This window comes from Lygodium microphyllum, chromosome 27, assembly GCF_053477565.2.
Source record: "Lygodium microphyllum isolate KBCC chromosome 27, Lygodium_microphyllum_v1.1.10, whole genome shotgun sequence".
NCBI lineage: Eukaryota > Viridiplantae > Streptophyta > Polypodiopsida > Schizaeales > Lygodiaceae > Lygodium > Lygodium microphyllum.
In genome coordinates, this window is record NC_141161.1 from 58,463,518 (window position 1) to 58,477,653 (window position 14,136).

The 14,136-nt window shown below is 37.9% G+C and overlaps 2 pseudogenes; both read left to right on the forward strand.

Moving 5' to 3' along the window:
- Positions 1 to 6,546: 6,546 nt before the first annotated feature.
- On the forward strand, positions 6,547 to 7,570 carry LOC148012351 (putative serine/threonine-protein kinase-like protein CCR3; annotated as a pseudogene).
- A 58-nt stretch (positions 7,571 to 7,628) lies between these two features.
- LOC148012352 (UTP--glucose-1-phosphate uridylyltransferase pseudogene) overlaps positions 7,629 to 14,136 on the forward strand; it is a 32,523-nt pseudogene continuing 26,015 nt past the window's right edge.

Consider the following 14,136-nt stretch of genomic DNA (forward strand, 5'->3'; position numbering starts at 1 on the left):
ATGTGTGCCTCGTGTGACAAGTCACATACTATGTGCTAAATAAATCAAATCAACTTATTTTTATAGTGACTTATGATAAATACTATGATAAATTTAATTCCATAACATTTCTTGAGGGCTAAAAGAAAATTGTTCTTAGTTGATAACATAAAGAATGCCACAAGGGTGGTTAACCTCATGCTAGTAGATTTCCATAACTCAAAGTTAGCATTGATTCTAAATCCATTTAGATCCTTCAACATAATAATTTATGTACTTGACTAAATACCAAAGATACTAATTTTTTGTTCAAGATGTGGTCATGGTCAAATATTATTTCAAGTACTAAAACTTTGGTGTCTTCCTCTAATAAAGGAGGGTCATCTACAATAGGAGTGATAGGAGGTGTTTCCTTAAATGGTTTCAATAAACTGATGTGATAAGATTTATGAATTTACCAGTGAAGAGAAATGCCTAAATATAATTGTATTCTCATTGATCTTGTAAACAATATGGAATAAGGCATAATATCTTGATACTAATTTAATTTTTGGATGTCTTTCAATGAATTTAAACGTCCTCTTTTCAATTCTCAACCACACTAAATTACTTTCGTAAAACTTAATAGCCTTACACTTTTTATTTGCTATTGCAATTATGATGCTTAATATTTTACGTAAATTTCTCTAATTTTTTCTTTTTTCTATGGTCAGCCAAAGTGTTAGTAGATAGCTGGAATAACTATTGTCATAGGGACATGTAATTTCTTTCCATAGACTACTTCAAAGGATGCTCTACCAATATAGCAAAATGTGGGGTGTTATTGTATGCAAATTGGATGGAAGCTAGAGGATAGGCAAGTGTTGATCCCAATTATTAGGTTTGTCAATGGTTCAAGGCCTGAGAAGGTCAAGAATAGTACTATTAGTCACTTGAGTCTGGCCATTGGTTTCAAGGTGAAAAGCTAAGTTGAAATCCATCATAGAACCTAGATTTTTAAATAATGCTACCCAAAAGCGATTACAAAATCTTACATTAGAACGTATGACCTTAGGAAACCCATGATAAGGAGAAATAGTGGTAGTGAAAGTTTAGCAACTTGCAAGGCAAACAAAGTTTTTTTGCACAGATTAAAATAAGCATGTTTTCTAAATCTATCCAATTGGTCTAAATCATGTCATGGTGTGCATATGTAGTGGGAAGACCAATAATAAAATCTATGGAAATGTGTTTCCATGGCACATTAGGTACATATATTAGGTACATATAGGGACATAAAGAAACCACATAAAATTCCATGATGACTTTTGATGGATTGACACACCATGCATTTAAATATAAATCTTGCATTGAATTTCTCTATGACCCATATAAGTAGGTGTATGCATTTCAATCATGGCAATATTTCCAAAAGGTACTGCAGTACACAACTTTCTTTGATAAATTAAAAAATCCATTCACATAAGAGTAATGATAGAAAGTTGTGGTGTTAGTATTCTAAAATCTTTGCCAAATAAAATTAAAATTAGGGTTTAAAGTATAGGTAGGAATCATTACATCAAAAGTTTGAATTTTAATTGTAGAAATATGATTCAAATATACACTTTTAATTCTATCAAAACCAAGCAAATCATATGATGCAATATTTTCCATGGGCCTATAACTCAATGTATCTACAACTCCATTAACATGATCTAGCTATTATTAAATCATTGGATGAAAATTTTGAATAGAAGAAGCCTATTTCATATGCCAATTAGAAATTAAAGATTGATTCAATAAATGTTTTATGGCCTATTGATCTTTTTTTTTTTGGGAATCTTGGACCCCATAAGGTAATGCTTCCAAATATCTAAAGCATAAACTACATCCATTAATTCTTTATCATAGGAACTGTAGTTTTGTTTAGAAGGTTTCAGTTTATGATCCTCATATAGGAAATAGGATGAGCATTCTATATTAAAATTGCACATGTACCTAAACCACTAGCATTAGTGACAACAAGAAATGTTGGGAAAATCATGCAATTGAAATATATTTCAAGGTATCAAAATAATTTTATTGACTAGGGCTCCAATAAGAAATTATATTGTCATACAACAACATAGTCAAAATAAAGCAATCAATGATTTTTTTTGCCAAACTTGCAATAAAATCCTACTAATCATAGAAAAGATCGAACTTAATGGATACTTAAGATTAGGCCAAGCTGTTGTAAGGGTCAACTATGATACCTTCAACAAAGACTATGTTTCCCAAATATTTTATTGTGTGTTGAAAGAAAGAACACTTATCATATTTTTAGCATACAAATGATTTTTACATATTTACAACCTAATACTAAGGTAATTTTTATGTTTCTCTTTTGCTATATAAAAATAAGTATATCATCAAATAAAAATTTTTAATAGCATAATAATATTAAAAATTATATTCATAATTTGTACAAAGGTAGCTAGTACACTAGTGAGACCAAAGAATATAACAATAAATTCCTACTGAGACTAAACTATGTCCAAAATATGGTCAAGATGATAACTTGATTTGAGATCTATTGTAATGAAGGAGACGGGAGGGAGAGAAGGAGAGGAGAGAGAGAGTACAGAAGAGAGATAAAGACTGCAAGAAGAGAGAGAAGAACTGTAGAGAGAAGAGAAAGAGAGAGAGAAAGTGACGAGGAGAGAGAAAGACTAGGAGTAGAGAGAGAAAGACAAGAAGAGGAGAGAGAAATGGCTGGCAACCATGGAAGGACAGGGAAGAAGGTGAAAGGACAAATGTATATTCATAAAATGGTACCATGGCAGTGTCCTTCACACCTTTTATACCTAGGTCAGTGTGACACTAGGTATTTCCCTCCATTACAATCCATCCCTGCTTGGATGTTTTTGTCCCAAAAACAAAGGAGGGACTTATTACATGGGTAAGGAAATTGTAGTGGAGAGGATATGGGACTCTATGCAAGTGTACAAAGGAGGGACTTATTACATGGGTAAGGAAATGATATGGAACTCTATGCAAGTGTACAAAGATATTACAATATCCAAATCTTCATATGGTGGGTTATGTATATAGTTGCAAGTATACTATCAGATGCACAATTGTGGAACCATAGGATGATGACTTGATGCATGCTTTTGCAATCACGAATTGCAACCTGATAGAATAACCATGCTGTCCTGCAGACCCTGCTGTAGAAAAACTGCCATAAGTTTGGGTAGGGTGAACCAAACCAAGCGTTTAGTAGCTCTCTAGAAAGCTCTTTTAGTGTACTATCAGCTGATATAAGTGGTACATATCTGTGAGCAATTCAGAATTTTAAAGAGCTCAAAACAAAGAGCTAGCAGGAAGTAGACTGCAGTGAGACAGGGCACTTAACTTGCATCCTTTGCATCTAAAGATCATCATGAAGATATGAGGATTAGCCAAGATGCTACCTGACCTACATAGAGTTTTTTTAACACCCTTTTGTCCACCCGGATCAAAGGGAAAAGTGACATCGCTGCCATCCATTGGATTAGCTTCCATAAGGTCAAAGTCAAGTACAATTGGAAGCATGATCAGCATGGTGGTATTCGTTAGCTCTTCCAGAAGCCTCTCAAGCATCACCATGCTCTGTATGACTGAAGCATATGAGGCTAAAATCACCATTGCATGGACTGCATCAACCCCTAAGTGTTGCATAGTCATGGACCCTGCATTCTTAGTGATGTCCAAGCATTTAAACTGCAGGTCTGTGGGCTGAAGGGGCTCTCGCATGGGGTCATGATCATCCAAATCCACATGCTGCCCATGAACTTCTTTCTTGAACTGAAGTTCTTGTTGTGGACCCATACCAAAATGGTCTTCAACAAGATCTTCTCCATCCTTTGCATCATAATACTCTAATACCAAGAGTATTTTGGCAGTCTTTGCCTTGCATGTGGCTTGATGATTACAAGATATTAGCTTAGCACATCGATAGCATGAGCCCGGAGCATGCAATTCCCGTATCGTATCACTAGTAAGGTGTCTAATGCGTTTAGCCTTAGATAGCAATTTACACACCTGCTCATCACCATCGGTTAGCTCAGTAATAGTTTTGACATGCTGCTCATAGTCATCTTGCTGCTCATGTATAACAGATGGCTGTCCATGCTCATGACCATAATGCTCATGCTGTCTATATGGATGGTCATACCAATGTGGCTGCTGCTCATAATGATATTCATGTTGTCCATACTACATATGGTGATAATAGCCCTACTACTCATATACATCTATTTGCTGCTGACTATTACCAAAACTTTGGCCATATTGTTGCCCATCAACATGCTGCCCAAGATTGCATGATGACTGTCCAACATGACTACAATGGTGTCCTTGCATCCTAGGCTGACCATAAGTATGATAAGTGGCAAGTCCATGAGCATAGGTAATGGCATGATGCTGGTCAGTATGATAAGTGGCAAGTCCATGAGCATAGGTAATGGCATGATGCTGGTCATAATCACTAGCTTGCTGCTCCTGCATTGCATAAGAATCTCCATATGCATGCTGTTGACCAAGGCTGTATGAGCTACCATTTACATGTCCATGATCATGACTTGCATAAGAACTATGTTGATGCATAAAGGAATGCTTGTAAGCATAATCATGATGTCCATGATAGCCATATTGCTGATCAAATCTATTGGAGTATGATCCAAATGTGGCCAAATGGCCAGTTGAGGCAGATGGCGGTGGCATAGTTGTGCTCCCCCCAGCAGAGCTGCGGCTGTTAGGGATTGGAGCTGAAAGATGAGATAATGGTCCACTGGAATGGAAAACAGTACTTGGATTTGCAGTAGCCTAGCCACTGCCATCAAGGGGATTCTGCACTCTATCAAATGAGCCTGGAATCCCACGGACTACAGTAGCCTATCCAGACCTGTTTTCAGTACTAGCTCCTGCCCAAATGGGAGCTTTGCCTGACAGACTCTTGAAACGGCTTCCATCAATCAAACTTGAGGAGCTCTCCCGGACAGGAGAAGGAAAAACAATATTGCCTCTCCTGTAAGAATTGTTGCTTCCCCAGCTAGAAAAGACTGAAGGATTGGAGCCTCTCTCACCAAATGTCATGGACCAATGATCAAATCCATTGAAACTAGCAGATTCAGTTCCATTTCCATCTAGCTCGTTGGAGAGCTGCTCGCTGGCTCTTCTTGAGATCAAAGGTGCATGTGCCACTGGAGTAGACCTCCTTAGGTTTCTCGCAAAAAGTGAATGTAGCTGTGAGGGGCTCTGTTCTTGGAGAGCATTATATGTTTGTCTTTGATGGGCTCTTTGGAAGCTCTCACCAGCAGTACTGGTTCTGAAAGATTCCAAAAAATCACTGTCATTGCCCACAAAGCCAGACTGATCATTACGAGAATCATCCCCTACCTGGACCAAGGAACTGTTACCTGTACCATTTAAGTTGGGACTAGAAGCATTCAAATCAGGCCTAATGGGCCCAATTCCTCATGTCCTGGTAGGAATGCTTTCTCGTCTATGAGAAAATTCTGAAGCTCGGAATGCTGATGTATCCGATGAAAGACCTAGTGCAGACATCCTTCTTTTACAAGAACTTCTTCCACCATGCATATGATCAGATCTTCTAGTCTCCAGATAATCCACAGAATCAGATGCAAGGCTCCCAATTCGAATGGCACCTTCTCCTCCATCAGCTTCAAACAGGGGGGGTGATGGGTAAGGCAAAAGTGAGAAATCCAAACCTTGATTATTTTCAGGAGCTTGCCTTGCATGATGACTATCAGCCACAGAGGAGCTACTGTGATTGCCTACGGCAGTATAAGATACTTGCAACTCTCTTCTTGGATGATCCACTAGGCACCCTTTACCCTTGTTGTTGTCTGTTGACAAAGTTCCAGAGCTTATCCTTGATCCTCCACTGCATGCCCCATCAGGGAAAGAACCATTGAACAAGTGAACCGTAGAGGTGCCTGTACTGGACAGTGACCCCTTAGCTACATCCCGACTTTTAGCTCCAGGAGAAACCAATTCTCTAGCTCCACTTCTCGCTACCCAGTTGGGTACCCCATTGCTTGAGCCTCTGTTAACTAAAACATCAGAAGGGTCTTGTGTAAACTCGCTAACAGTATTCACTTGCCCTGAACATGCTGGCTATAAATAACCATAAGCCCCAGTTTGCCACCCATGCCCCACATTTGCACCAACTGGCATGTTGGTCCTGCTGGTTCCAGATCCTTGAGAATCGAAATTGCTGAGGTTACCAGACGTTTCAAAACAATTCTGTCACTTTGCTTGATGTGATCCCTCAATGGTTCGTTCTTGAGGTAGCTCACTTAAGGAAGGTGTTCTCCATGTATCACTCTCCCTGAACCAGCACTCTCCATCAGCCATTCGATTCTTTTTGCCACTTGCACTGCTTCCATTGTGATTACTGGCCACTTGATTGCTCCAACTTGGATGGCCCTCAACTTTTGGGGCATAGGCTTGCCTGCTGATACCTAAAAGAGGAGTATCATTCATGTCCGTACCTTCTTTCATCTCCATAACTTAATTCACACTGCCCACGTAAAAGCACCAATGACCTTGAAAGGCGGTGCCGTGAAGAGTGAGCACCGTATCGTGACAGCTCACAACATCTGATGGATAATGTAACTATTCCAATCTCGGACACAGACTTCAAACGTATGAGAACCGAGTAGCATTTTGGCTGTCTCAATTTCTTTCCCCTCCTCGTCTACCCAGATCTTTGAGTAGCCGTTGCCAATGACCGCAAAGTGGAGGAGAAGGAGAGTGCCTTTCAGTCAGAATTAGAACTTCTGTCCAGGCTTCATCATAAGCACTTGGTGAGTCTGGTCGGTTATTGTGATGAAGAGGATGAGCGGATGCTTGTGTATTAGTTTATGCCTAATGGCACCCTTCACGACCATCTTCATGGAAGAGGTAGAGGAGCAGGCAGGGAAGGGGCTCTACCGTGGCAAATGTGGATAAAGATAGCTCTTGAAGTTGCCAGAGGTGTGGAGTACCTTCACACTCATGATGTGCCTCCCATCATACATAGGGATATCAAAAGCTCAAACATTCTCTTGGATAGTGGATGGATTGCCAGGGTTTCTAATTTTGGGCTTTCAACACGTGGTCCTGGTGAGAACTCACATCTTTCTTTGATGGCTGCAGGCACACTCGGCTACATGGACCCTGAATACTATCCGCTTCAGCACCTCACTATCAAAAGTGATGTGTATAGCTTTGGTGTTGTATTGCTTGAACTTATCACAGGGGAGCGGGCTATTCACAAAGCAAGCCATGGACCTGTGAACATAGTAAACTATGTAGCACCCAGGATAACAGAAAATAAACTAGTGACTGTTCTGACAAGAATGACAAGTTTGTCAAGGACCTCGTGCTGCTCCTATTCACGACTGCCTTGTTGACCTCTGGGTTCAGCCTAGATGATCCCAACACCTTGGAAAACAGAATCCACTGCATGCTGAAACTGGGATTGAGCATTGACGAGGACAATGTTGGTGTATCTAGGGAGGATGAGGATATGGGTGGTGAGGATGTTGATGCGGAGGGCTCCAAGATGGAGGAGGTTGAATAAATCGTTTGTGTGGCTTGGTGATGCTGCACGTGGAACCTTCTCTAAGTTTGAGAATGCAATGCAGAAAGAGACCTCAAAGGCTCTTGTGCCTGGTGGTGCAGTTCATCCTCTGGAATGTATGATAGCTTGCTTAGCTCAAAAACTCCCCAAAACGGTGTTTGCCTTTAAGCATGTGATGCATAGAGGGCCAAGCCACAGATTAAACTTGGTGAGAGACTGAGATCTAGGAGGGGAGGAGAGATCTTCGCTGGCACTCCATGGGAGCTCTCATGAAGGTCTCAAAATGAAGAAGAATTCTCTTTTGAAAAAGTAACCACAGTTAGATCTCCTCTAAATGCTACAGTGTCCTCCTCCACTAAAACCCTAGAATTTTTACCTCAATGTTGAAAAATGACCTGCCATTTTTGTCTTTCTGCCTCCATTTTTGGTCTAAGCTCCATTTAAGACTCCAAGAAAGGTTGCCATCTCTGCCTGCAGTACTCCCTGTGTACCTGTGTGTCTAAGTAACTAGGGTTTTTGACTAAAAGGAGACTAGTTTTAAAAATGAGGAGAGAGAAAAGAAGGACTAAAGAACTAGGCTCTGATACCACTTGTAATGAAGGAGACAAGAGGGAGAGAAGGAGAGGAGAGAGAGAGTGCAGAAGAGAGATAAAGACTGCAGGAAGAGAGAGAAGAACTGTAGAGAGAAGAGAGAGAGAAAGAAAGTGACGAGGAGAGAGAAATACTAGGAGTAGAGAGAGAAAGACAAGAAGAGGAGAGAGAAATGGCTGTCAGCCATGGAAGGATAAGGAAGAAGGTGAAAGGATAGATGTATATTCATAAAATGGTACCATGCCAGTGTCCTTCACACCTTTTATACCTAGGTCAGTGTGACACTAGGTATTTCCCTCCATAACATCTATCTTGCAAAAAATTTTGGCTCCTCTAAGTTTATCAAGAAAATCATCAACTCTTGAAATAGGGTATTGTATTTTAATAGTTTCCTTATTTAAAGATCTATAATCAATGCACATTCAATATGTTTTATTTTTCTTTTCAACCAGTAAGACTAGTGCACCAAAAGGAGAAGAACTAGCACAGTTTAAACCCTTATTTAACAATTCAGTAGCTTGTCTTTGGATTTCCTTTTTATGCAAAGAATTGTGCCTATCTGGAGCTTTGTGTGATGGGGAAACTCCAAGGAAAAGTTTGATTTTATGATCTAATTCTCCTCAATAATGTGGTGGTTCAGATGGGTAATCATCCTCAACACAATGTTTATATGAATCCAAAAGCTTTTGCTATGTAGATGTCAATGCAAAAATTTTAAAAGTTTCTACTTGATTCATAAAAAATCATGCATGCCTTTTATTACTTGCGAAGTTCTCTCTTCGCCTACATGTGATTAATGAGTGAAAACAAGTTAGTCTTAGAGTCACTAGTCAAAGAAATTGATTGCCCTTGGAATTAAAAAGTTATAGCATGAGTATTATGATTAATAGAAAGATTGAATTGATGCCTAAAAGGCATACCAAGGATGATGTCTAATGATTGGAGAGGAGTAACTAGGAGATCACATTTTTCTTTGTATGTGCCCATAGAAAATTTGAATCCTTTTAATTCTCATGTTCCATTATATCCAAACCTTGAATTGCAAAGTTAACCTTGTACAATGAAGAATTATCTCTAGTTGCAACCTTCTAACCAAATTTTTAAAATAAAATCATAAGAACTACCATCGTCATGTACAATAATAATATTTGAATCATTCACAGAAACTTTTATCTTCAATAAAGCATGTAAAAAAAAAGGTGTAACTGGTTCTTCTTTAGATGTTGCTTCTTGTTGCAATGTGTTTGTAGTCTAATTACGTGCATAAACATGTACTTCCTTGATATTATGCACTTGAGTTATCTTTTGATTGTTTACAAAGTTGAACTCAACAATCCAATTGAAAATGTCCAGGTTTTCCATAACAAAGATAGGTAAACTTGGGTCTTTTATTTTAAACACTAATATTTGTAGTTTGAGGTTTTACCTTTTTATTTACATTGTTGTTTATGTACCTTTGCACGTTGCTACTTATTGGTTGAAAGTTGGAAGACCTATTAAGTGGTAAAGAATTAGGATAATAAGGCAAAAAGGTTTCTTCTAGTTGTGCTTATTATTGAAAGGTTGTGATGGATAAGATTATTGTCTGCAAAGCATCTAGGCAGTGGATTGAAACTCTTTCTCAACATCAGGGGCATAGAAAATATATTTGTGAAGGAAAGTGGATATAAGAGAATTCAATTTAGAATATGCTAGATTGAAGACCATCTTCATATTTGTGTTGTACCATGCTCTTGGGAACTTCCTCAAGTATGCACAGCAACAAAAGGCTTTGCTAGAATCTTTTTGTATATGTAGACACATTATCACCTTCTTGCCAAGATAAGTTAGACCAATTATGCCTTTCTTAAATATTATACTGGGGTGATGGGAAATATTCTTAAATTTTTTCTTAAAATTTGATCCATATCTTTGGTCAGTTGGTGCTACAGTGAAGAATCTTCCACCAAAGTGACACTTTATCCATCAAATGATTGGTTGCACACCTTCTTGGTAAAAGCTTCATCATTAACTTGGTTTGTTGCACGTCGAATGCACCTTTCAAAATTCAAGCAATACGATCATCTTCATCTTGAGTGGTGGAATTTTTTTAACGATCATACTCTTGAAGCACCTTAGTAACTTCATTCACATTATGTTGAAGAAGCTTGATTTGATATTGAAAAGAATTTTTTGGAAGAAGTGATTCCATATTTACTCCATCCATGTTTGATAGTCCTAACATAATAAAATAAAATTGATGCACAAGAATAACCCTTTAGAAATCTTGCAGAAATAAATTTACTACATCAAATAGAGTTTTATTGTTGGATAATATCAATCTTTCATTGCATAGGAACATGGGATCAATTTAAACCTCTCACATGCAAAAAAAGAAGCTTATAGCGGTGGAATATACGCATTGAAATATGCCTCACAAGAACAACCTTCATGTGGATAAAAAGGAAATGTGAAAAGGGCTTTATGGGAAAGGGGTTTAATAAGTGGCCTCTCCGCCCCCCCCCCCCCCCAAAAATAAATAAATAAATCGGGCCAAGAGCAAAAATAAAAGTGAGTGAAATAAGAAAAAATATTTAGTGTTGCCTTTTGTGGGAGCTTGTTAGGTTCTTGGGTACCAAGACAGGACCTAAGGTTGATGCCCTATTCTCCTTGGGTCACAATATGCTTAGTTTCCCCCTTTTTACATACCTAAGTATATAAAATACTAAAGAAAAATGTGGTACAATGGAAAATATGTGACTTTTTATAGACTTAGCTATAGGAGTTCTCCCTTAGTAGGAGTTCCTAGTTCAATTGTCCTAGGTCAAGTAGGTGGGTCAGACCACCACTTAGGATGCCTCCTTTGATAGTTCTTTTTAGTTTGTCTATGTTGGAACAGTTGGTTTAGCGACTAGCTCCAAATCTCTATTAGATTATATTTGGCCTATCCCTCATGAACTTCATGCATTGATCTAGTCAGGGGGTAGGGTGAGAGTTGTGTTTGTGCTCTATTGTGTACTCTTATTTATAGTAGCTTGATGCTCTTTATGGTTTTTGTTTGTGTAGATGAGTTCATGGGTTCGACACAAGCTAAGTTGCCCAATATCGTGGTCGCCAATGAGAGCAGATTTTCAAGTCAAATTTCAAGAGCAAAAATAGCTCGATACCTATAAAAGAGGCAGTTTTGGTGAAAAATGAAACGGTCATAGATCAAAGAGGTAGAGTTTTCTTAGATGCATTTCGATGCCGGGAATCCAAGCAAGTATCCATTCATCGATTAGAGTCCATTTGACCCCTATTTAATGGCTGCAAGCTTTAGTGTTATGGAGCAGCCTATTGGATCCGAAAGCCAAAAAGCATGTGACAGAGCCCAGGGTGATAGATTTTGATGACAAAAATGCCACTCATCAAGTTAAATTGCAATTCTGAGACTATTTACCCATCTAATCAGGCCGGAACCACTTCAACCAAGTGTAAAAATCCAAAACTTGAACTAGATAAGCTAGTGGTTATGTTTTAAACCATAATTAAGAAGCCAAAAGACAAAAAATTCTCGCAAGATGGGGGTACATTTTTTTCAGTGCCCCTTTCTTCCATTTAAAAAATGATTTTTTGTAACTGTAATGATCTTCTTCCCCCTCTTGGGCCTAATTTCCATCAATTTCTCGCTCTCTATCACTTCAATCCTCACATAAAATGATGTAGCAAATGAAGAAATATATTTTCAATATTTCTCTCTCCTATTTCTCTCTCCTCCTTGTTCCTTGTTCATATGGTTGCATATGAGAGAGAGAGAGAGAGAGAGAGAGAGAGAGAGAGAGAGGAAAGGTTGATTTGACGAATTAGTGATGGATAATGGTTTGGAAGCTAATGGCACATAGAGATCAAGTAATTTGGATGCATCAACGGCTAGAAATAGCATCAACGGCTCCATGTTCTTGAAGTCTGAGATGTACATATATGAATTTTCAAGTAAGCAATCTTTATTTAGTTTTTATGATGAGTCATTGGTGTATATGATGGAAAGATGTTGCAAATGGTTGGAATATGATTGTTGATGTCTATACTTTCAAAAATTCAATCATTTTCCTTTAGATATATTTAAAAAATAGTAAAAGTGTAAAATTCAAAACACAATATTTAATAGAAAATGAGGTTGTTTTTGGGTTTTGGGAATTTAATGATATTCATATGGCATGAAAATGAGTATACTGATGGATCACACTTTGCATAATTCCTACAAATCATAAAACTCAAAAAAATCAATAATTTATGTTAAAATAGATGGAAATTTTTGTGAAAATTAGTCAAATAAAGAGAAAATTTAAGAAAAATAGTTTTATGCATAAAAATTTGCCAAAATTTAGGAGAATGTCTATGAATGTGTAATGAAGGTAAAGCATGAGGTTTACCTTAGCTTATCTTTATTTATATGTTAAAGTGCAGGTTTAGAGATTGCTCTTATATGAATAATTATCATGAAATTTTCCTACATATGTGCAAGCAAACCAAATGTAAATGATAGGGGGTGTGGGCCTAAAATGGAAGGATATTTGATTAATTTGTTGACTTCTCTGCATATCTTAACATATAAGCCATGATTTATATAAGTTTCAAGGGATTCAATAGCATGAGTTAGCACGATGTTGTTCCTTAGTAATGCATCACGATGCTAGTAGAAAGAAATCACGAAATGATTGTTTGTGCACTTTATATTGGCTGGTTTTTAGTTAATTCATTTGAGCACAGAGTGCCATACACTTTGCATATGCAATCTAAATATGGTATTAGAAGATAAATTCTTGGATAAATTGCAATTGTATGTCTAGGTGATGACCAACATTGAGAGTATAAGATTTTCCTTTGATATAGGATAATGTGATACCTTGGGAAACGGATTAAGTGAGGAATATATACAGTCTCCCTAGATCGTTATGTTTATATTATGAGAGGAATTTATTACATTTCTGTTTTATGTTTAAACGGTATATCCTAGGGCCATTCCCCAAGGTATAGGAGAGCCATAGGTGCCACAACATTTGGTTGGGGGGAGCTCTTTGTGTATGTGAATCGAGGTGTTGATCACCTATATGTTTGGGTACTCCCTCTGTTCGTTGGAGTTGGGAAGTCAAAACCATTCGACTACAAATTGATACAAATGTGTGATTTATTTAGAGTAATATATAGCCTCCAGATGCTCCTAGCCATGAGGCTATGAGGGTAGTTTGGTGTGCATAGGAGGCCCGCCGACTAGAGCCCTAGAGGCATTTTTTTGAGCTTGCTTTAGGTCCCAACATATGAGTAGGAGGATCATGTTTTGTGACACTCATATGGAGGTGATTCTAGGTAACCTCCATTGGCATGTCATTGCGTTCAGTTTGCTTATCTTAGTCTAACTGATAGATGGGATTAGTAGGGATATTTGTAGCTTTGAGATAGGATTGGTAGTCTCAAGCACATAGATTTTTGTTACTCTATCCTTGTTAGCTGAAGTTTTATATACATCACTCTTATTTATGTCATTTGATGATGATTCATGTTGCAAGGTATTAGAAGTAGGAAAAGATGAGATTGTGTTACTTAGCCTCGGAATAAACCACTTATAGAAATCGGGATTATATTGAAGAGAAGAATGACCATCTAAAAGTTGTGGGTCTTGGGTGGGTAAAAGACATATCTAATGGCATCATACAACATGCTTCTTTGTCTCAATTGACTCACATGTAGCTCTTCCTGTGAAATGAGTTTGTCATGCAAGGGAACTTGTCGGTCCTATTAGCACAAAATCATACTCCAACAATTGATTTTTCACTAGTTTCTCCACTTTGGCTAAGTGCCACATGGCTTGGCTTTCCAATCTTTCACTCTCTTCTATCTTCTTTCTCCTCAATCCTTCCTTATCATGGAGGACACCATGTCAATATTATACACCATCTTCATCCATGCTAGAAGTACTCACAAATAATGGATATTTAAATTATTAAGGATGGCATCAT